A 24,175-nucleotide genomic window follows, 5' to 3' on the forward strand; every position below is an offset into this window, starting at 1 on the left:
AACATGCAGGCCCACTTCACTCCAGAAGAATCATTCTCCATGGAAACAGTGTCCTGCTTGCTGCCTGCTGGCTAAATTTTAACCTGAGGACAGCAATATTATACAAGGTGAAGTAGACCAAGACAGTCACCTCCTCCATGTGCCTCAACTCAGGACGGCCTTAGTTCTGTTGCCAGCTAGGGGGTCCTGAGCAGGTTACTGACCTCGTGCGACCTCAGTGTCCTCTGCTGTACACAGGTGCACCTTCTGCCCCCATTTAGGAGGTGGTAAAAATTAAGTGAGAAAAGGAGTTTCCATTTCCTTTTACACCTCCACCTACTTGCACAAAATGTTTTTGTGACAGTTTATAATGAAGAAAACATATATAGTAAGACTTACTATAAAAAGAAAAGTTCCAAAGCTGTGCAGAAGAAAGATGAGAAGGAAGCTGCCATGCTCATACTCTCAGGCAACAGAATGGCAGGCATGCTTTCAGAAGTCCTGACATGAGAAGGAATGAGCTTTAGGTATCGCTGCTATCTGGTGCTGCTGCTCGAAAGGAAACCAAGTGATTCTCCCATCACCAACAATACGTGGCTTTTCAATCAGTATACGTCTTTTGGAAAACAACGTGACATACACATCAAGAGTTAAAGAGAAGTCTATTCCCATCCCCAAGTATCTGTCCTAATGAGATAGTTCAAGAGAATAAAAAGTTGTATAAACAGTTGCTCATCTGCCTTCAAAAGTCCAATAAGAGAAGACTATTAAAATGAATCTTTGTATATATTCTCAATAAAATATAATTTGATCATTAAAATCACTAAGAAAGCATGAGGATATATTTGTGACTATGTTAACTGAAAACAAATGTGAAAGGATATAACAAACAATTAGAGCATTGTAGCATGTTTTCAGAGAGAGAGATAGCATATGGTTCACTCTAACAACTGAACACAATTTTGTTAGGATTGTGAGATTGTGCGTATGTGCATATGTGTGTATGTGCTTCTGAAAAGAAATCTCAAGTTATTCTTACAAATTTTTTTTGCAAAAATAACAAATATTAAAGAAGTAATAATTCATGCTTCTGAGCTCTCCAGAAGCCCCCTTTAGCTTTGCAGGAAGTAGGCAGAAGACTTCAGTCTTCTTAAAGGTGACTAATACAACTGGCAGATGAGAGTGGCATTAAGACACTAAACAAAGTCCACAAAGGACACTTTTTCCTTTGGCAGCCTTTGGCCACTATGCCAATGGCCATTCTTATAAGTCTATACCAAGGGAGGTGTGTGGTGTGTCAGAATAGCAAGCCCACTCAACTGGGAGTCCTGGGTTCAACGCTGCCTGACCTTGACCAAAGTCATTTCCCAACTGGGGCTTTATTTCCTCATCTGCAAAGCAAGGAGGTTCAGATCAACAAACTCTGAAGTCCTTCTTTATTTAGGGGTGATGATTTTATGATCCTTTGAATCCCTACCAGAATAAGTTCCTTTTTGTGTGTCTTTGTCATGAAACATGTCTACAATGAAAAAGAATTTACCTTCTCTAAAAGCAACACAAAGTAACAGAAGGTTATGAAATGTGGAGTTGGGGAGGCAGAGGTTTGAATTCGGGCTTGTGACTTCCTAGATGTATAATCTTTTAGGAAATTACTTAATCTTACTGTAAAAGATAATTAAATGTGGTAATTTAGGAAGCTCAACACTGATGCTGAGTGGCTAAAGATGCATGCTTAAAATAACATTCATGCAATATTGCAAACGTATAACAAAATATATGTCATATGCAATACTTCGGCTATTTTTGGAAGATTGGAAGAGAACCTAAAAGGTTATATACATCAAAGGACCATATGTCCCCACTTTTTCAAGACAGTTCCAATACTGCAATTCACATAATCAGATTGCCCATTGTTCCTTTTAAGGACACACATGTCAATTTCTGTTTAGAGAATGTGGTGGCATTGCATAAAGATAAATGTAGTAGCGTTCTATAAAGACCCAGATTCATACCAGACCAGGAAGACTTTCTGATTCTAAAGCGTGTCCCAGGTAGAATGGGAGTAAAATATGAAACAAAACTCAAGATATGAAAAAAAAGAGCAGGCTTACTGGTCTGATAGAGACTAGTGGAACACCCAAGACTATAGCCCTTAGACACCATGTCAAGCCTGGAACTTGACTCACCCTCATGCCTCAACTTTCAGCCAAAGGACACATAGGTCTATAAGATGAACAATAACACCCTGGAAGTATGCACTCAACCAACCATATGAGATCAGTATTTGCTCAGGGATAAGGCTCAGAAGGTAGGAAGGGTTAGGAAAGAAGGAGGAATGGAAATGATAAACACAGGGAGATAGTAGGAAGAGTGCTATTACATTGTGGGGACTGCAATGAATGTCACAAAACAAAATGTGTATGAACTGTTGAATAGAAAACTAGTTTGCTATGCAACAACAACAACAAAAAAAAATTCACTGCTGTCGAGTCAGATCCAACTCATAGCAACCCTTCCTTGGGTTTCTGAGACAGTATCACTATGGGAGTAGGTTGCCCAATCTTCCGAGGATTGGTTAGTAGGTTTGAACCGCCAGCCACTGGTTAGCAGTCAAATACCTTAGGCACTACAACCTGCCTAGCTAGCTATATTCTTGCCTGAGGTCAGCAAGAATATAGTTGTTCCCAGTTGCCATCAAGTCAACTCTCATGGCAACCCCATGTACAACAGAATGAAACACTGCCTCATCCTGCACCATCTTCACGATGACTAGTAGGCTCAAGTCCAATGTTGCATCCACTGTGTGTTTTGAGTGCCTTCCAACCAAGGGGACTCATCTCGCAGCACCCAATATAAGAGAATATTCTGTTGTGATCCATTGGGTAGTCATTGGCTAATTTTCAAAAGTAGATGGCCAGGTCTTTCTTCCTGCTCTTAGTTTGAAAGATCTGTTGCAACCTGTCTACCATGAGTGATGATGCTTGTATTTGAAATACTGACAGCATAGCTTCCACCATCATAGCAACATGCAAGCCACCAGAGTATGACAAACTGACAGACAGAGGGTTGAGTTCTGCACAGGAATGGTCTAATGGACAAAGACAGAGATTGGGCGTTCTGTTTCTGAAGCCTGGATATTTTATCATGCAAGCCTAGGAAAGTCACTTGCCCAGTTTAGGCTGTGCTTTGTCTGATGAGGGGGCTGGTCTGAAATGTATTCCAGGCTCCAGCTTTCAAATACAATGATTCTCTGTAAGCAACCTGCCCTTTTAGTAAAGTCTTTTATTAAATGCTCGTGGCTCTACCCTAATCCATTCATGAGGTCATTTGGATCCATGGCCTCTTGATTTACCCTCAACCGATCAAATGGGCTGATACTGTTGCACAAACCTGTTTCCAGCCAATTGCAGGAATGTACAGTATGAGTTTGGAGACCCCTGGGTGCTATCTGGAAATAACCAAAGGAGCAAGGTTTTCATCTGATCCAAAATGGAAGGGGCCCCACAAAATGGTTAGTTTCCCTAAACCCATGGCTGGATACGTGTTTAATGCATTCTTGTCAACTCACAGGAAGACACCAGGTACTCTGTCAGGAAGAGACACAAGGACCCATAAGGGAAGAAGGCAGACGCAAAAAGTGACAGATTTGGAAAGGATTTTTTTAAAATAAGAATAATAAGTGCTTATTTGCTCAAATAGGATCCAGGAAAACAAAAATTTTGAGGAGTATACCCCATGGGGGATGTGAGGTGAGGTACCCTATTCCACCTACCCAATATGTGTTCTGACAAGCTGGAAGAACAGCATTTATTCCAACAGGCAGTGAGGAACATTCAGAGGAAAGCTGTCCCTCGTTTTTTCCAATGTTCCAGTGTTCTTAGAAGGGGACTCTGTCCTGACTTGATCAGGGATATCCATGGGAAATGTCTTTGTAAAGGCAGGGAGGTAGGCATCGCTGAGAGAAAAAATTCACCACTTGACTGTCCCAGAGTCTGGCCAGCCTCTCCCCAGAGGCCCCTCCTTTCCCCTCCTGCACCTTCTCCACTCAGCCAGCTGCCATCCCCTCTCTGTCTTCTCCCAAGATAGGCTTTCCAATTGCCCCTCCAGCCTGGCCCCCTCGATCCTTCCTCAATATTTGCATTGCAGCCTTGGCCTGCACCTGCCACACTGCCCCTCCCTCCTCTCCCCCTCAGTGGTCTGCCCTCACCCCTCCAATCCATTAGCAGGTTCCCAGGCAGATGATGCCACAGAATGAAAATGGCTATTGGAGGCTGCCACCCACCCCCCTCCTTGACTGCTGGCTCAGGCTTTTGTAGGAAGCTCCCTGGGAGACCCCCCCCCCCCCCCCCCACCCCCCCCCACACACACACACACACACACACACACCTCCTCACCTCCCCTCAAGCCTCCTTCTCTCATCTGTTGTCTCTTGGTTCCCAGGTTCCTTCTATGGTCTCTCTAATTTGTTTATTGATTTGAAGAACCAAATCACTTTTACTCAACAAAAGAAACAGATAGACGTTATGGGGTCTCATTCATTTAGAATCAGAAAACCTATATGAAACACAGACTCAGGACATCAGAGCTGGGAGGGTCCTCCAAGTCCACCTCTTTCAAGCCTGGCATTTCACAGATGAAACACAAGCCCAGAGTGGTTGCAGTCCCCCAAGACTCGACATCTGTGTACTCAGGCGGTCATTTCACCCGAGTCTGTTTCCTCATCTGCCTGGCAATAGAAATAACATGTTTTAACCCAAAGACAATCCTGAAGACGGTAAATGTGTTGGTTTACTAAAGCAGTAAATGGGTAATTCTGACTCCATCTTCACCCTTAACACATGGATATATCCACCCTACTTATCCCGTGGAATACTAGAACAATGAAACAGAAGAGACACATAAGCACATAAGCATCACACAGAAAAATAACACAGGTATATTTAACACAGCAATTGTTAGTTATGGTTAGTTGTCATTGAGTCAATTCTGACTCATGGAGATCTCATGTGTATACAGTAGAATTGCTCTATAGGGCTTTTGTTGTTTCTTTTTTTTTTTTTTAATTTGTATTGTGATTTGGGTGAAAGTTCACATTTTACATACAGCAGTTCATATATACTTTGTCTCATGACATTGACTGCAATTTCCCACAATGCAACAGCTCCCCTCCCACTTCCTCCCCAGAGTTACCTCTTCCCTATGTCCTTCCCTCCCATGCGCTCCTGCCCCCTGAGCTGTCTCCCTGTGCATAAACAGCTCTTCTATTCTCCCATGATTGACCTCTCCAAGGAGTGTACCTACCTAATGTAAATGTTCATCGCATATGCCTGTCTTTTGTGTGGCTGGAAGCCACAGGGATGGGTTTAATTCCAGACCTGAAGGACAGCTAGGGGCCATAGTCTCAGTTCCACCAGGCTCTATCAGACCAGCAAACTTGGTCCATTTTTTTTTTTTTTTAAATGATTTTGAGTTTTATTCCATATTGTTCTCCCACTGTATCCAGGATCTCCCATATAGATCCCCCTCCACCTACACCTGCTCTATAACCATCTGTAGGTTCTAGTTCAGGTTGTATACAAGGCAGGTTCTTGCCTGAATTTTTACAGAACTTTGCCCAATCATATAAGCTAGGGATAGCTTCTAGACAGTGGTAGCTGGGCACCATCTAGTTCTGGTCTCATAGTCATATAGGCTGAGGATCACATGGTGTACCAGTCCCGTGGACTAATTGTTTCCATGTGTCTTTGGTTTTCTTCACTCTTCTTTGCTCTGGATGAGAAGAGACCGATTGTTGCATCTAGATGGCTGCCTGCAACCTTTTAAGATCCCAGTTGCTACTCGCCATTTCTGTTCATGATCAAAATCACTTGGCTGGTGATTGAGAAATGAACTCAGGTCTGAGTGGCTCCAAAGTCAATTTCATTTTACCACATTCTTCAGTCAAATGTTTTATCTCCCTGACCATCCAGAGAATTTACCAACAACATCATCTTTCTCCCTGACCACATTACACTCTTAAATGTTCTTGTTTTAGGTGGGAAAATGTGCTTCTCTAATGAAAATGTAAGACCCCTGAGAGAAGAAAATGGGTCATACCTGCTCCATAATCATCTGTAGGTTCTAGTTCAGGTTGTATAGAAGGCAGGTTCTTGTCTGCATTTTTACAGAACTTTACCCAATCATATAAGCTAGGGATAGCTTCTATAAGACCTCATCTTCTGCCTTTGGGTATGATCTGCTCCATGGCAATTTGCCTCTCTTTCCCCACACTCCCACAGAGTGAGATGTCTCTTTCTGTTCCTTCAGCCTTTATCTCAACTATAGCCTTCAGCCTCAAGTCACTTGTTGTTAGGATCCCTCATTAGACTGGAGGTTACTAGAGGGCAAGGACCCTCTCCTTAGCCATAGTTGTATTTCTAGTGTTTAGGACTTGCTAGATGTAAGTGCTCAATCAATGTGTTTGTGGAATCAATAAGGGGAGAAGAGCAAAGGACCTGCAATCAAGACCACCACCACTATTGTTTCACATCAGCTAATCTGGGAGTCCCAGAGTTATCTGTGAGCAGAAAACTCACCAGGGTCTCTGTGTCCAAAATCAGATGTGGTCCATTAGGTTACCAGCTCTCAAATGACCCTGAATTTATGACTCGAGACTTGCATCAGCAGCACCAGCACAGTGTCTGGCACATGTTATGGAATTACTGCATGTTAGCTGAATAAATTAATTACTGAACACAAGCTGGAGTGGCCATCATGTACTCTCTCTTTCCTCAGAAGGCAAAGTTGTGTGAGTTTCCCTTTTTAAAGACTGGCAAAGTCATAGACATTTAGGGTCTGGATTGAGTTGGGAGAGCTAGTTCTAATTTCTCATTTACAGATGGGAACACTGAGGTCCCATACCTCACAGAAAGCATCCAACTCTCAGTTTAGCATGTTTTCAATGGATTACACTATTGTACTTTGCTGAGATCCAAACCTCTAGAGTCTGAGAGGACCGTGGCTGAGCTGGAAGGCTCTTGGCTTCTTTCTTTCCATATTTGCCCAGCACTTGTCCCAGGAAACAGCCAGAATTTCTGACTTCTTCTTACAGCCTATGAGCACAGCTATTGTGCTATCACCTACCAATGGTAATGCCTCACTTTCAAGGAAAATCTGAAAAGACATCATCACAGTTCAACCTGAGTTTGTATTTGTAGGCCATCAGACATACAGAGAAGCAGTTATAGACAATTTTACAGCACATTCAGGATCTTTAAAAGAAAATGTGGACTTGTATCTCTTTCCAGTTTTGCAGTCCAGCTCTGCTTCATGGATAACAAATGGTGAAAAGGAGTATATCACTGACACGGGTCCAAGAGACATCTTAGAGTCACCCATTAGTAATGTCCTAGAATCAATAATTTGGCACATCCCCAAACTATGAAGCTTCATGTATATGGGGTAGTATATTACATAGTGTTGCTTTTCTAGCTGTTAAATCTTTGTAAACTCCATGGTAGAATTTGCTGTGAACAACTGAGTAGCTACTGATTGTTAAAGCTACCCACCTGGGGAATTCTGTTGGGAGCAGTGCAAAGTAATTTTCTGGGAAGTTCTCTCTCTCTCTCTCCAGTATGTAGAACTCTGATGTTGGGATTGGTTAGTTTGCCACTCTGCAAGGCTCAAAAGGAGCCCTCCTAGAGGCAGAAGAAGTCTCTCTGACTGCTAACTGAGAAAGACATGCTGCTGAGAGAAACATGCTCCTGAGAGACATGCACTTGCTGAGAGAGAGATGTGAGAGACACATGCTGCTGAAAGAGAGATGCAAGAGACACAGGCTGCTGAGGGAGAGATGTGAGACACATTGCTGAGAGAGAGACTGCCAGCTGCTAAGTGAGATGGCTGGCTGTGAGAGACTGAGTGCATTTCTGAACTTGAATTGTAGCCTGTTGCCTCCCTAATAAACCTCATAATCTGTGAGTCCTGTGTGGCCACTGCAGTGAATTATCAAACCCAGAAGAGAGGTTGTGGGTGCTGAGGGAGGAACAGTTGGTGTCAGGGTCAGTAAAAGGGCTAGAAGGAGGTGGCATGTCTGGCCTCTCAGGAATAGGCCTTAGGCTACTGATGATGATTCTGTCTTCCTCTTGTGGGGTTAGAGGAAGTCAGAAGATGCGGCCTCCTTGCCCCTTTGGCAACGTGAGAAAAGCAACCTTGAACAAGAGAAAGTCTCAGCCTGTTGAAGTGTGGCCTTCTTTTGACTATAAAACCCACTGCTATCGAATCAATTCTGACTCATAGTGATGCTATAGGATAGAGTAGAACTGTCCCATTGGGTTTCCAAGGTACCACATCTTTACAGAAGCAGATTGCCTCATCTATCTCCCCATGGAGTGGTTGGTGGGTTCGAACCACCGACCTTTTGGGTAGCAGCCAAATACCTTAACCACTGTATCACCAGAGCTTCCTTTGACTCTAAGGCTCTCCTCAAATCATAAATACTGGGAAAACGTGGCCCCATAATTTGCCAGATTCTAGCTTATGCACTGGATCCATCCCAGCTTATATGCAGAAACTTGATTTTCAAGGTGTTGGCAGAAGGTGATTCAATGTGTAACCGAGACACAGACATCACTATTGCCCCTGAAGAGTCAGCTGCACCCTGAGTCACAAGAGAAAAGAAAAAGTGCTCAGCCAGGGCACCAATCTCTTTTCATCCTACACAAGTGAATACACACTATGCCAAGCTGATGTGCAGAAATATCTCAAACACAGTGATGGGGATAATGAAACATACCGTTCATGTGATAAAATAATTTACAATTGCTTGAGATACCCTTCTCTCTTGTTCATGGAAGGCTATTTTATGGCCCAAAACTATTTTCTAAAAGGGGAGCAGGGCACTAGAAACCAATCATAAGTATGGTCAAATCATAGGTGTCTAAAAATTGATGTACCAGTAAAAAAGGCTGAACTTGAAAACTAACTAAATAAATGTATACAGGTATACAAGCATCATCAGGAATAAGACCACCATCACTGTGATATAAGGGATAACCTCTGCAGGTGTGTGTGTATGTGTGTGTGTTATGTACACTTGTATGCCTGAGTATGTGTGTGCACATGGAGTGTGTGTGCACACGTGTATGCCATGCATATATGCTTGTGTGTATGTGTACATGTGTGTGTGTGTGTGTGTGTGCGCGTGCACCCTGGGAAATGGGGAGTGGAGACGCAGAAGCAGAGAGCAATGCCTGCAAAAGTTTACATGTAAATTCTCTCATGGAAGCCCCCAAACAACAATGCCTCCCACTTTGTGCCTCCCACAATGCACAGCTCCACAAGCCCTGAGGATGTGGATGGGCAGCTGCTCAGGCCGCCCAGCCAGCCAGCCACTCCTGGGCCTCCCGGAGCTCATTTCTATGGGGAAAGAGATCAAGCTGTTATTCTCTGGTGAACCAGCCAGCTGTCTGGCTCAGAAAAGCCTCCACACCAGTCCTAGGAGCATGAAAAGCCTATGTCTCACTGTTTGTGCCCACACATGGGCCAGCGGCCCCAAGAACGCCCATCCTTGTTGAGAACACCCACTGACAGGCCGTGGCTTGAGGCCTTTTGCAGACACTGAGCAGTGGCAAGTGTGGACCCCATAGTGGGCATGACTGCAATACCACTTAAATCCTGCTCATGCTGGGGGGAAGAAAGATAGAGCCTGGCATTCAGTGTCAACTCAAAGGTTTAACTGCAACTTTAAATTACTTTCTACCACATTATTCCTTAGGTCTGTTGGTCTCTTTAGCAGTCCTGATGAATTAAAAAAAAAAAAAAATCCATTGCTATAGAGTTGATTCCAACTCATAGTGATCCTATACTATAGGACAGGGTAGACATGCCCCATAGGGTTTTCAATGTTGTTCTCTTTATGGAAGTAGCCTGCCACACCTTTCTCCAACGGAGTGGCTGGTGAGTTCAAATCCCTGACCTTTCAGTTAGCAGCCAAGCACTTAACCACTGTGCCACCACGTCTCCTTCCCTGGTGGATACTGTACTCCAAGAACATGAGTTCTACCTGGGAAAGTGTACTCTTTACCTGGTCAGGGAGAGCTTATCGTCAGAATCATATTATGGCATTGCAATAGGTGGGAAATTAATCATCAGCCTTGCAGGAAAGCGGCTACTATTTTTCCTTTCAGCCAACACACATAATTGGCAACTCATAATAGTCTTCACTGGTGTTTCCCCTCTTTGGGGGCAGGGGCATACAAGGAAACAATGTGTGTATGTGCATGTGAGTGTGCGTGTGGACAAGCACGTATTCCTTTAAACACCTCAGCCAGGATGACTTTTCAGAGAGTGATGGTGCTAGATGAGCGAATGGGGGGTCATGTTTGCAGCGTGGAAAACTTCTTGCAAGACTGGTTTTGTCTCTTTATAAGTGAATGAAGCATGTTCTGTTTTCAAAGAATGTCAAATTTAAGGTCTGGTCTACAGCTATAGACTGCAAAAAGCCAAAGCAGAAAAGGCAACAGAATTGTTCTCAGGATAACTGTGTTCAAGTTCTGGCTCTGAGTCTTGGGTACATCCCCTCTGGGAGTCTCAACTCCCTAATCAGGAAAATGGCAAACTTCTCCTGGACCATGTACTCCTTTCAGAATATTATACAATTTAGATAACTCTTCCCCAAAAATGCACATATTCAAATCCATATAATTCTGAATGATACTTGAAGAGACTTAGCACCTGAAGCCTTGCCAGACTAAGAACTAGGCAATATTCAATCACTTTGTTGTTGTTGTTGTTATGTGCCATCGAGTCAGACCCGACTCATAGTGACCCCTCCTTGGGTTTCCGAGGCAGTATCACTATGGAAGTAGATCGCCCCATCTTCCTTCTGAGGAATTTCTGGTGGGTTTGAACCACCACCTTTCTGACTAGCTGTCAAGTGCCAGTCACTTTAGATTTTAAAAAATCTTTAGCTTTCTGAGTGAGAAAACTGGTGCAGTGAGGATTACGTTTCCACTTGTTTTCCTCATTCCTTCAACACAATGATTTACATGCAGTTACAGCAAGTCCTGGAGTTCTAAAAACCTCCCTCCAAGTCCAAAACAGACATGGCATGCTGGGAGGCAAAAGATAACCTGATGTTGTTTTGTTGTTGTTAAGTACCGTCGAGTCGTTTCCGACTCACAGCAACCCCATGCACAGCAGAACGAAACACTGTCCGATCCCGTGCCAGCCCCACAATCCCTGCTATACTTGAGCCCATCATCGCAGCCACCATGTCAATCCATCTCGTTGAAGGCCTCCCCCTCTTTTGTCGACCCTCCACCCTACCAAGCATGACATCCTTCTTATTGTGCTTTAGGTGCAAGTTGACAGAGCAGAGTTTATTTTACATTCAACATTTCGTGTACATTTGGTTTCACTACCCAATTACCATCCCCAACCCTAACCCATTCTCCTCCCCTCTGTTTAGTAAACCCCAACCCCATGCCCCTCATAGTTTGCACTCCTGTGTGTCCTGCATTTCCTCCGTGAGAATGTTGCCCATCTGGTGCCAGGTGGTCGATTGTTCCAAGGCATGCATCTCCATAGAGCATGTGGGTGCATCACCCTGGGTTGAGTGGTCTGCGTGTACATCTCATTTACTATTGGGCTAAAAGCCAGTTCCTGGGAGTGAATTTGATTCCAGGCCCTAAGTGTATCCTGGGGCCATAGTATTGGGGGTCCCATCAAACTCCACCTGACCACTAATTCTGGAATTATTAACAATGGCTATTTTAATAGCATGTAGGGGCTCTTTGTTTATATATTTGATTCTTTCTTGAAAAGGTTTGTTCTGAGTGATTGTATTTCATCGCTTGCTTACAGCCCACAGATCCTGAAGACCCAGGTTCTCATATCAATTCTGGGCAGATTTCATCCCAACCCTTGACTTTAAGTTTTCTCTGCTCCACTCACTTCTCCACTCTTTCTCCAACTTGTTGGACATGTGAGTAAAGAGCTGTGGCCAATGAGAGGCAGAACTCTGACTTAAAGGAAGGATCTTATTTGTAACCTACGACTTCATTAGGACAAATCACTTGACAGATCCTCTTCCCTGGACCGAGTCAAATCTAAAGGCCATGGATAACTCCTTGACCCAGTTTTTATAGGCTGGCTCCCTCTGTTTCCATTCCCTTCATAGTTTCAAGGAGTTGTTCAGGATGGCAGATTAATTTTCTGTTTAAAGCCTGAGGTCAGGAATCAAACACACACATTATTCTTCCCCTAGACGTGTTAAGTCCAGACTGGGAGAACGAAGGTAACACTTATTTATGGGATTAATTTGTTTGAACTTTCAGTTTTTCCTGGAGCTGTTGTTATGTGATGATGAAGAGAAATCCCATGTTTCTAGGATCATCTAACTGATGTTCTGAAAGTCTTATTTCCAAGATCCATCCAAACGTTTCTTATATGCTTCTCTTGCAAATAATTCTAGCTTCCCACACTCTCCTGCTCTATCCTCCTCCCATTCCCCCATTGGAACCTTCCAGTAGCTCAACAGAAAAGGGCAATATTCTCACTGGGGCGAGAGGAAGCAGTCATGCCAAGAACTGCTTCTCAGGATTCTGCTGCCAACAATTAAAGCACAGAAACAACCTGTGCCATTGGATGCTGCATACCACCATGGGCACCTAATCCTACTTTGCATAAGATTTGCATCCTATTGATGGTTAAGAGGGGAAAGAAAGGATTTGGATCAACTCTCAGTTACTCACACAGAGCTGGTTAATAGTTACTTCTTTGTTTTGAAAAACTTTCTTCTCTTGGTCAGTTTCTGAAAACTCTTCTCTGGCCTTTGAACAGGGAATTCTTAAAGTCAGCAAAATCATGTTAAAATTGTTGTTGTTGTTACTCATCATGGAATCAGTTCCAACTCATGGCGACACCACATGTTCAGAGGAGACCTGTTCCATAGGGTCTTCAAGGCTGTGATCTTTTGGAAGTAGATCATCAGGCCTTACTCCCAAAGCACTGCTGGGTGGGTTTGAGCCACCAATCTTTTGGATAGTAGTCCGGCCTTTAACCTTTTGCCCCACCAGGGACTCCATGCTAAAATTAGCCTGGGTCAAATGTAATTTGAAACGGAAACAAGCTCTGGAAAGGAAAGAGCAATTCTCAAATTTACTTCCAGCTGATTCTCCACACATCCCACCATGTGGTCCAGGAAAGCAGGTCTCCTCAGTGACCACAGCAAGAGTCTTTCCTGATAACATATGCTCTGAGTTCTTCTTAGAATAACCATTGGCTTTGCTCCATGTATCTCAAGCAGCAGATCTGTATCAGCACCCTTCAAGTATCCCCTCTGAAGATTTCCAGAGTAGTTAGCCTCATTGGCTTTGACCCTTCCCAGGTCTGGAATCATTGCTTGAAAAGAAACTTGGTTGGCAAAAGGTAAATGTGAATTGAACTAATGAACAACACATGGACTATATGCATCCTGGGTGCTCACAGGCCAGTGGAGAGACAAACCAAGAAAGCAGTAATTATGAGTGCAAAGGAGAATGTATCAGCCAAGGTCTGAATGGGAAATAGGAAAGAGGAATATCCAAATCAGGAGAGTTAGGAAGAATTAATTTACAATGGTGATATAAGGGAAGCACAGAGTATTATTAACAGAGGAGCTGTTACTATGCCTGACTTAAGTACAGAGAAGCATTTATGAGGGTCACAAGAACCTCCAGAGGTTCAGTGTCTTTTACCTCCCATCTACTCTCTATCTGCAGCCACCACTCTTCCGTAAATGGAGGCTTGCATGCTGCTATGAGCTAAACCAGTTTCTGCAGTGCTTCCAGATTCAGGCAGACTAGGAAGAAAGTCTTGGGGATCCATTTCCAAAAATCAGCCAGCAAAGTCCCTATGGATCACAGTGGTCCAATGCACAACTAATCATAAGGATGGCAAAGGACTGGGTACCATTTCACTCCATTACATGGGGGTTGCTATGAGGTTGAGGCTGGCTTGGCCACCAACTCAACAAAGGCAGCTAACAACAGCAACAACTCTCCATCCTGTCACTAGAAACACCTTTCTAAGGGGTAGATCTGAATATCTCACTGCCTTACTTCTAAGCTTTGATGGCATCCCTTTGCCCTGAGGGTAAAATCCAAACTGCTTGGCTTGATGTGCCAGCTGTTTCTCAACCAGAACCCAGTCCACATTTTTTACACTTATGTCTCCCCAACTCCAAAGCCACCACTGACCATACCATCATGCCCTGTGTATTGTTTTTACCTCCCTAATTGAAATGCCTTCTTCAATTAGGCAAGTCCCACTTGTCCTTCAAAATCCAACTCAAATGTCTCTTTCTCTGCTTAGCCCCCTTCAGTGGAGTCACTTATTTTCTTAAGCCTCCAAGCTGTGTATCTTCTGTATCTCTGTAAGTGATAAAAAGCTAAGTATTGAAGACAGTCTGAGTTAAAGCAGGAAAAGAGGGACAGGGACCAATGAGACCTACATTCTGAATCTTAATTCTGGACTCCTTCCACAATACCATGTGGTTACAACCCAAAGAGCTTTCCTCTTCTTTTTTGCAATCAGAAGATCAAGACAATTCAAGGAAGATTCAGAAATAACATTTGCTGCTGCCTATATGGTTTATATTCACACACTGCAGTATAGTAAATTAAATGGCATGGCTTTTCTAGCCATAGTCTTTGTAACTCCCACTTTGCTGGAAACAACTGAGTAGCTGATTGTTAAAGTTATTTACCTGGTGTATTTCTGTTGACGCAGTATGAAGCAATCTTCTGGGAAGTTTGCTCTCTCTCAGGTGTATAGAATTCTGATGTTGGGATTGGTTGGTTTTGGCCACTCTGCCAGACTCAAGCAGGAGCCCTCCTAGAGGCAGAAGGGGAATCTCTCTCACTGCTGTCTGAGAGAGATGCACTGCTGAGAGAAACACCCAGATGAGAGACGACAGCAGTGGAACCAAGAGGCATGACACAGAGCTGTAGGCTTACCTGGCCTATAGAGGCAGAGGCCAGGCCCACAGGCCAAGGGCCAGAGAGGTGTGTCTAGGGACACAGCAGTGGGGAGACTATCCTGATTGAAGAACTGTATCCTGAATGTATTTGTGAACTTGAATTATTGCCTGTTGTTTCCTAATAAATCCCATAATCTTTGAGTTCTGTGTGGTGACTGCAATGAATTATTGAACCCACCAGGGAAGTGGTGGGTGCTGCAAGACAGACAGTTGGTGTCAAGGTTGGTAAGAGGGCTGGAGGGTGGTGGCATGTCTGGCCTCATAAGAATAGGCCTTGGACTGCTGCTGATGATCCTGTCTTCCTCTTGTGGAGGTAGAAGAGACAGAAGATGCCTCCTCCTTGCCCCTTTAGCACACACACACGCACCAAAAAAAAAAAAAGGAAAACAACTTAAAAGGATGAGGTCAACTCAGTGAGAAAAAATAATAATGATGGTGATAATAGTTATTTAGAGTCCCCTCCTAAGGTGCTGCCCGGCCTCATGCTCATTTATACAAGGGTTCCCTTTGTGGTCCAGAAAGTTCTGGGTTCCAGCAGTAGCACTGTGCGACAGAACCTAAATTAGTAATATGAATCTCTTGGAAATGAGTGATCCAACCAGTTCCTAAACATCGGGAATAAATTAAAAACTAAGCAACTAAGCCTAAAGGACTTTCAGCAAATAAATTCAAAATGATAAGATGTTGACTGGCCCAGGGGATTTCATGTTATTACCATTTGGGGGCTTTTTTGGCTCTCAAAGTTAGAGTGAAACTGCCAAGTACTCTTGGCCTGAAACTTCTCAAAGCAAAAAAAAAAAAAAAAAGGCACCAAATATGAATGGAAATGTGTCTACGATGGTGCATGGATAATTTAAGATCGGATGGAAAAGGTTCCATGATTCTAAATTGAGTAAAACAATTTTAAAATGCTTCCTGGTATAGTTGTTACTAACAGAAAACAACAAAAATAAACTCTTTACATGGAGAAAAGAAATCAATGGGCATACACTTTAGATCTAAATGTAAATAAACAATCAAGAAAGAAACTATATGGTGAAGCTATAAAATGTGGTTTTAATATATACTAATCCCTGTATCCTGAGCCTCAATCAGTGTGCTCACGTAATATTCCCAGCATGGTGCTGTGTGAAATGGTTGCTATAGGCAAACAAGGTAAGATTCCTACCCTCACCTTACAGAGTCCCAATGTAGTTAGGAAGTGAAGACTAACACTCAAAGCCCCTTTGTACCCAGTTCCATACTGTCTGTCTAGGGCGCACCACGAGTGGTAATGGAAACTAAGGTTGTAAGTCATCTGCTTGGGCTGGGTGAAAAATTTAGGAGTTAAACACAAAAAGACTGGAAGATCACTCATCTGTTCCTACTGGGGTTGTAAAATGGTACAGTCAATATAGAAAACAGTGTGGTGATTCCTCAAAAAGTTAAACATAGAATTACCACATGACCATCCAACAGTTCCACTCCTATGCATAATCCCAAAAGGTTTGAAAGCAGGGACTCCCACAGATACCTGTACACCAATGCTCACTGCAATGTTATTTTCAGTAGTTAAAAAGTGGAAATAACCCACGTGTCCATCAACAGATGGCTGAATACACAAAATGTGATACATATATAAAATGGAGTATTATGCAGTCATAAAGAGAAATGAAGTTCTGATACATACTATGACAAGGATAAACCCTGAAAATACCATCATGAGTGAAATAAGTCAGACACAAAGGACAATTATTGTACAATCGCACTTTTATGAAATATTTAGAAAAGGCAAATGCACAGAAACCACAGTTGATTGTGGTTACCAGGATTAGGTAGAAAGGAGAAATGGGGAATTATTGTTTAATGGGTACTGAGTTTCTGATAAAGGTGATGAAAAAAAATTGGAAACTGATATAGGGAAGATGGTTGCAAAACATGGTAAGTGTAACTAAAGTCACTGAATTTTACACATAAAAATGATCAAAATTGTAAATGTTTTTTATAGGTACTTAACCACAATAATAATAAGAAGAAGATGGGAAGATATGGCTACATGGCAAGAAGGAGGGAAACTGAGTCCTCTAAACATAAGAGCACTGCATTAAAATACCATTGTCACAAACAGAAGCTGCCCGTTCTGAGCACAGCTGTACATGGAAAAGGAAAACAGCAGAAAAATGTAGGCTTGTTTTGAGCTTGCTTGGAGTTTAAGTGTTACTAGTAGTCACATAGGTGGGAAAATCCAGACAAACTGGGAACAAATATGTTTAGACAGATACATAGAGATCCTTGTGATAGCATAGAGAGAGGGAAAGAACGAGTGCCAACTTAGAATGAACCTTCTCCCAAAAGAGATCAAAAGAGACAGTGTTGCACGGAAGATGTAAACATGATGCATCAGCAAGGGACATGCTTTTGGCTTAACGTTGCTAACAAATATGAGTGGAGATTCACAGGTGTCAAGAAAAGCAAAAGCAGGGCTTGGAAGGTATCCATAAGAGAGAAGAGTATAAAGAAAAAAAAAAAAAATGAAGATCTCTTGCTTTTCTCACAAAAGACCAGTTTTCCTCCCACATGTTTATGGTTCTTCTTAGTTTCCTAACATGGCATTTCCCTTAGTTAACACTCTACAAGCATGTACATACGTGATACGTTTAAATCACTGACATATCAAGATGTGTTCATTGGGGCAAAGAGGAAAAGGATGTCTAAGGCATGGCTTCTAGACTGCCCAGCATATTCTTACACCAAGTACAGAGGACCTATCAACCTTTTAGTTCAGACACTTACAATTTAGCACAGAGGAATGAGCACAGGACAAGCTGGTTCTCTCCCCAGTCCTGTTGTTGCTAATAGTTGCCATTGAGTCAGTTCCAACTCACGGCAACCCCATGTGTGCAGCCTAGCACCACTGTATACAGTTTTCAAGGCTATGACCTTGCGGAAGCAGACCGTCAGGTGTATCTTTCAAGGCACCTCTTTGTAGGTATGAAACCACCAGCTAGTCTTTCAGTTAGCAGTCCATTCTTAACCATTCGCCCCACTCAGGACTCCCCAGCTCATCTGCCTCATCTGATTGGCCATCAGCGAGTGGAATAAGTGCTCTATTATCTCATCTGTTGCATGAAGGATTTGGACCAGGCAATCTCTCTTTGGATTCCCAAACCCAACTTGTTCTAACCCTACAATTTCAGAACTGAGCTCAGGACCTTTCCAGAGGGCAAAGCTTTAGGAGAATCAAGAAAAAGACAGCTCATATCCTCAGGGAATAGAAAATCTAGCTCAGAAGAAAAAAGCAAAACACCTTCAATGTGGAAAGTTCAACAGACTATAGAAATGCACACTAAGTTCTAAGGACAATAGAGCATAATACAAGTTAAAGAAAGGAGATGTCCAGGGAAGAGGCACTCCTGGAAAAGTCCAAATTTGTTTTCTGAAGGGGTAGGGTTTTGAGAGAGAAATTGAAGAACTGATAGGATATGAGAGTGGAGGAAGAAAGAGGAAAGCATGTGTGCATGTGCACACATAGACATACATTTACATATATGCATATATGGACACACAGCCATCCCCATGGGTGCCCAGCAGCTGTTGGATGCACAGAGCAAGTAAGCTTCTCAGGTATGTAGCTGAAGGGCATGAGCGTGTTTCCCTATCCAACTTTCCAATGTCAACTTTCACCATACTAAAAATACTTCTATTACTTCTGCTACTTTATTATTTCATTACTTGGGGTCTTAAGGGATTTTTTCATCTTCGAAATCATCCTATTCATTAAAATCTTTAGAGAGAGGAAATCTGTATCAATTGCCCTCAGATTTTAGTTCTGTGGGCAGAGTGTAGGGTCTGCAAACAGCTGAGGTCTTGGGAGAAAACAGTGTCCAGGAAACAGTGTTTCTTCCAAAGGAGACCGAGATTCCAGAGCAGATTTGTGCCTAAGGTCCTCAAAGGGATTTTCATTGTTATTTATGGCTCACTGTCATTTCCCAGAAGGAGCTCTGGTGGCACAGTGGTTAAGCACTTGGCTGCTAACTGAAAGGTTGATGATTCAAACCCACCAACTGCTCCATAGGAGAAAGGCGCCAATCTGCTTCCATAAAGATTACAACCTTGGGAACCTTATGGGGCACTTCTACTCTATGCAATAGGGTTGCTATAGGGTCACTATGAGTCAGAAATAACATGATGGTACTAGAATATGTTTTTCCAAGAAAAGCAAGTCATGCAGACACATAACTGATTGTTATATGCAAAGACTGGAGAAATTCAGGTTTCTGTACAAATTTCACAAAAACCAAAACCAAACTCACTGCCGTCAAGTCCGATCTGGCTCATAGCGACCCCTCCTTGGATTTCTGAGGTGGTGTCACTACAGAAGTAGACCGCCCAATCTCCCTTCGGAGGAGTGGCTGGTCAGTTTGAACCACCAGCCTTCTGGTTAGCAATCAAATGCCTTAGGCACTACGCTACTAAGAAATACTATAATAAAACCCCAAGGAGAGTATAGGGATGATGCACATTTTATCAGAAATCACCATCCTGTGTGTAGCTCAGTTTTCTCATTTACAGAGAAGATGGCTGTATTTAATGCTCCCCAAGGTTACTTCTAATACTCAAGTTCTGTATTTGTGTGGTTTGGGCAAGCTGAATCACATCTATGGGCTTTTACTTTCCTCACATTGGGCAGAACTACAGATTCTTTCACAAGACCACGAGAATTGTGAAAATACTCTGTGATCCATTAACAAAAGCATTAATTTTTTTTTTTTTTTTTAATGTCTGTATTAAAACGGGGGGAGCTCTGGAGTGTAGTGCCTAAGGCACTTGACTGCTAACCAGAAGGCTGGACGTTCAAACTCACCAGCCACTTCTCAGAAGGAAGGTTGGGCAATCTACCTTCGTAATGATACCACCTGGGAAACCCAAGGAGGGGTCGCTATGAGTCGGGTCCAACTCCACAGCACATAACAACAACATTAAAAGGGGTGGGGGGGGGAGACATAAAAATCAGTCTTTACAAAATAATTAATTTAGCCATAGAACTTGTTTCTTCTGATCCTATGGTACAAGTAATGTTCGGCCATAATGTTCTTTTCCAGGTTCTCCATTCACTCTAAATGCACCTTCAGTTCAAGTTTACAAAAATTCATTTTATCCATTTTTACCCATTTCTTCAGGAAAATACCTACTGCTTGAAATGAGGTATACTTGATTTCAAGCAGAAGATATAATATTCCATGATAAGGAATCCTGAAAATTTTGCTTGGTATTATCCTCTGGCCCACACCAATTTGTTATCTCCTTCCATATCCACAAGCTAGGAGGTAATCAGTGTCACACGTTGTCTCACAGGCTCACACAAATACGTATATACCATGCCTTTCACTTTAAGACATAGGAAGTCTGCCATTCAACTCTGTATCAGTTTGGTTCATTTATGTTTGTTTGTTTCAAATGCCTTCTTTCTTTAAAATGGTGCACAACTGGTCACCTGAACAGGTTCACCAAGAGATGAGGGTAGCTGAAGACAATCTACTTTCCCAGATTCTTTCTTTCTATAACTAGCCAAAAGAGTGGCATGTAGAAAATGGAGAAATAAATTGTTCCAGTAAAATGATCCTGTTTTTCCACATACTTCCTCATCATTTTCCAACAAAATATGAGAATTCATTAATACTTAGTGAAAATATGCAAGATTATCTAAATCTGAGAAGAGTTTTCTCCCTAACAACAGTGAACTAAACCTAGTATCTGAAAAGCCCTTGTTTATAGAGTATACATTGTCTAGAGGTGAATAAATTGAAGGCATTATAGGTAAAAATACATGGATATAAAGAAAAAGGGAGAGGATAGTGGGAAAAAGAGACAGGGAGAAAAGAAAAAGACATAGAGAAGAAAGAAAGATAAGGAGAGTTTAAGAATGTTAGTTAAAAGTAGTCCTATCCTTATTTTCACTATTGAGAGAAGTGAGACTAAAAGTGTAGGGCAGGGCAGAAATGGGAAAGTCAGAAGAAGAAAGAGGAAGAGAAAGAGTCATCACAGAGAGAAAGGAGGAGGGGAAAGATCATGGTTCTCAGAGCAGCATCCGCAGAAACAGTCTAAGAAGTCTGCTTGTCTGAGGAGCACATTCTGTTCTGGCTATCAGACGCAATCCTGTGTACATGACTGCCCCAGCTATATTTAGCTCCGATGTAACTCAAGTCAATAGTGTTCCATTAGGGCAGCTGCCACAGAGTCCTGAAGAGATGTTTTACTATCTACCCTAGAATAGCCACGTCAACAGTCTGGGCCTTCACAGCTACAGAACTCCATGTGTTTATATACAAAGGAGCAGCATCTTGAACATAACTGATCTGACTGTTAACATAGTTTAACGATCTGCTGTATAACAGGACGGCATTTTCAGAAGACCAAAGTCATTATTCCTGGTTCTTAACGATGATCCTGCCTCCCAACTTCCACAAACAAATATTAGCCCTTACCTTTAATGGTGTGTTCACGCCTGAGAATTTTTCTGACCCTCTGGTCTTAACTTAAACTCTAATAGTACTCTGTGCTTTGGAAAAATGCTCTCCGGTGTCTAAGGAGCTCTGGCAGCACAGTGCCTAAGGCATCGGACTGCTAACCAGAAGGTTGGTGGTTCAAGCCTACCAGCCACTCTGCAGAAGCAAGACTGGGCAATATACTTCGGTACAGATTAACTGCCTCAGAAACTCAATGGATGTTCTTCTGAGTTGGAACCTACTTGATGGCAGTAGTTTGGTTCATTTTTTTTGGGTGCCTAAGAGCTCTGTTAGCATACTGTCTAAGGCATTTGACTGCTCCTCAGAAGGAAGGTTGGGCAATCTACTTGTGTAGTGATATTGCCTTGGAAACCCAAGGAGGGGTCACTATGAGTCGGTTTCAACTCTACGACAGTGAGTTTGCTTTTTTTTTTTTTTTTGGTTTGATGTACCAGCTGACCCATAGAAATACCTCTTATGACAGAAGAGCAAGGCTGACTTTTATTGAACATTAGTTTGGTTACTGAAGGATTGGCAGGTGATCAAATGTTATATCCCATGGCCAAGAAATGAGGATCCTACCATAACACAGGAGAAGTACTAAGTCTAGGAACAGTTAGAAAGTCAGCAGGGCTTGACCTAAGTAATTCATTAAGTATTCGTGAGTCACTGTTCTAAGTAAGTCATCATGTTAGATTCTATAGTGCATAAACCACACATACATATTTCCTTCCCACTCAAGGAGATGCAGATATGACATGTGCATAATAACAATTACATATGGTGGAACAGAGAACAGACATAAAGACTCAAAATGAATATTCAGAGAGGAAGAGGTAGCTTGAATCTGGAAAGCTTAGGAGACTCCTTTCTTGAAAAAAGAAAACCCACTGCTGTTGAGTCAATTCCAACTCATACCCACCCTACAGGGCAGCACAGAACTGCCATAAGGATTCCAAGGGTACAAATCTTTACGGAAAACAGGCTGCCACATCCTCCTCCCATGGAATGGCTGATTAGTTTGAACCACTGACCTTTTGGTTAGCAGCTGAGTGCTGAAAAACTGTGCCATCAGGGTTCCGCTGAAGGATACTTAGGCAACAGATACGCAGAGAAGAGGGAGGACAATATTCTAGTTGGGACAAATAATGTTAGCAAAGATACACCTTTCTACTACATAATTCTTATTCTTTGATTGCACATAGTCAGACCCTTTTGCAAAACTAAAGTTTCCAATCATGTGCCTTGACAAATATAACTAGATCCTATAATTGATTCCTGGAACAAAATCATCTGTACAAAGCATTTTCCTAAGAAGCAAACTTCTTATCTAAGAACTTCATGGCCAAAAGTCAAATGTCCTTCTTCCGTGTCACTAGACCAGGAGAAGGAAGAAGGATCTAGCAGAGATGATTTCTGAGTCCTCAAAGAATGGAGTATCTGCTTAAAAAAAAAAAGAAAAGAAAAGAAAAAATGCAGGGCCAGTGCCACTGATAGAGAGAAATGTTGGAAGGCCTAGTCTGAATCCTGGAGAATGCTAAGTCACTCGCTCCTGATTGTCAGAGGAGAGAAAGGGAAGAGTCCAGTGACAAGCAGAATGAAGAGTTTACTTAGCCAGAATTCACCTACTACCTGTATAATTCCTTTAACCTGGACTCAACTGAAGGGCAGAGAGAAGAACATCCTCTTTAGGGTACGAAATGGATCATTTCCAGTGGCCAGATGGTTCCTCATAAATACATTAATGACTTCATAGGCCTGTCTGTCTGGAAAGTTAATAGTTTAACAGCCGTGGAGTGGAAAACACTCCTTTTGGATTCTGTGTAAACGGAATAAAAGACCAAGGAACTATAAGAAAAGAATATATTACATTACCCCATTTCCCACACCTCATTTCAATAATTTCAATGTTGTTGTTGTTATGTGCCATCGAGTCAGACCTGACTCATAACAACCCCTCCTTGGGTTTCCAAGGCAGTATCACTACGGAAGTAGATTGCCCAACCTTCCTTCCGAGAAGTGGCTGGTGGGTTTGAACTGTCAGCCTTCTGGTTAGCAGTCAAGTGCCTTAGGCACTATGCTACCAGAGCTCCTAATAATTTCAATAAATAGGCCTAATATTTGGTGTAAAAAAATAACTGTACAGCCAAACTCTGAACGATCTTTTGGACATGTGTGGTCCCAGTGTTGAGAAACATACCCAAACGACACATACAAGCACATACACACCCCTCCTGGTAACAAAATAAAGGTTTCGACAGCTGAGCCTGGCTGTGCAGAGGCAGTACTTGTGTCACATCTTACCTTGATGACTTCTCAAAGGCCGTCATATACCTCTTAAGAAGTAGTTTGTTTCTGCCTCCAAAATATCTCCCACACTTAATCATTTTTATTAAATTCCCCATCTCCATCTTCACCCAAACTATCACATTAACCTATGATTTCTCTCAGCTTACTTCCATCCCTTCTCCATAGACATTCCAGAATGATCCCTTTATAAGCAAATCTAATCTTGCCGTGCCCCCTCCTTAACCCCTTAATGGTTCCCATCATTTTTATGCTCTCTCTCTCTCTCTCTCTCTCTCTCTATATATATATATATATATACATACACACATTAAAGGAGCTCTGGTTGTGTAGTGCCTAAGGCATTTGACTGCTAATCAGAAGGCTGGCAGTTCAAACCCACCAGCCACTCCTCGGAAGGAAG

General features: G+C 42.5%; 1 protein-coding gene across 1 annotated transcript in view; it reads right to left on the reverse strand.

Moving 5' to 3' along the window:
- SETBP1 (SET binding protein 1) overlaps positions 1-24,175 on the reverse strand; it is a 508,250-nt gene that overhangs the window by 365,542 nt on the left and 118,533 nt on the right. The window lies entirely within an intron of this gene.

This window comes from Orycteropus afer, unplaced genomic scaffold (genome assembly GCF_000298275.1).
Source record: "Orycteropus afer afer isolate SDZICR_OR568_19922 unplaced genomic scaffold, OryAfe1.0 scaffold00113, whole genome shotgun sequence".
Taxonomy (NCBI): Eukaryota; Metazoa; Chordata; class Mammalia; order Tubulidentata; family Orycteropodidae; genus Orycteropus; species Orycteropus afer.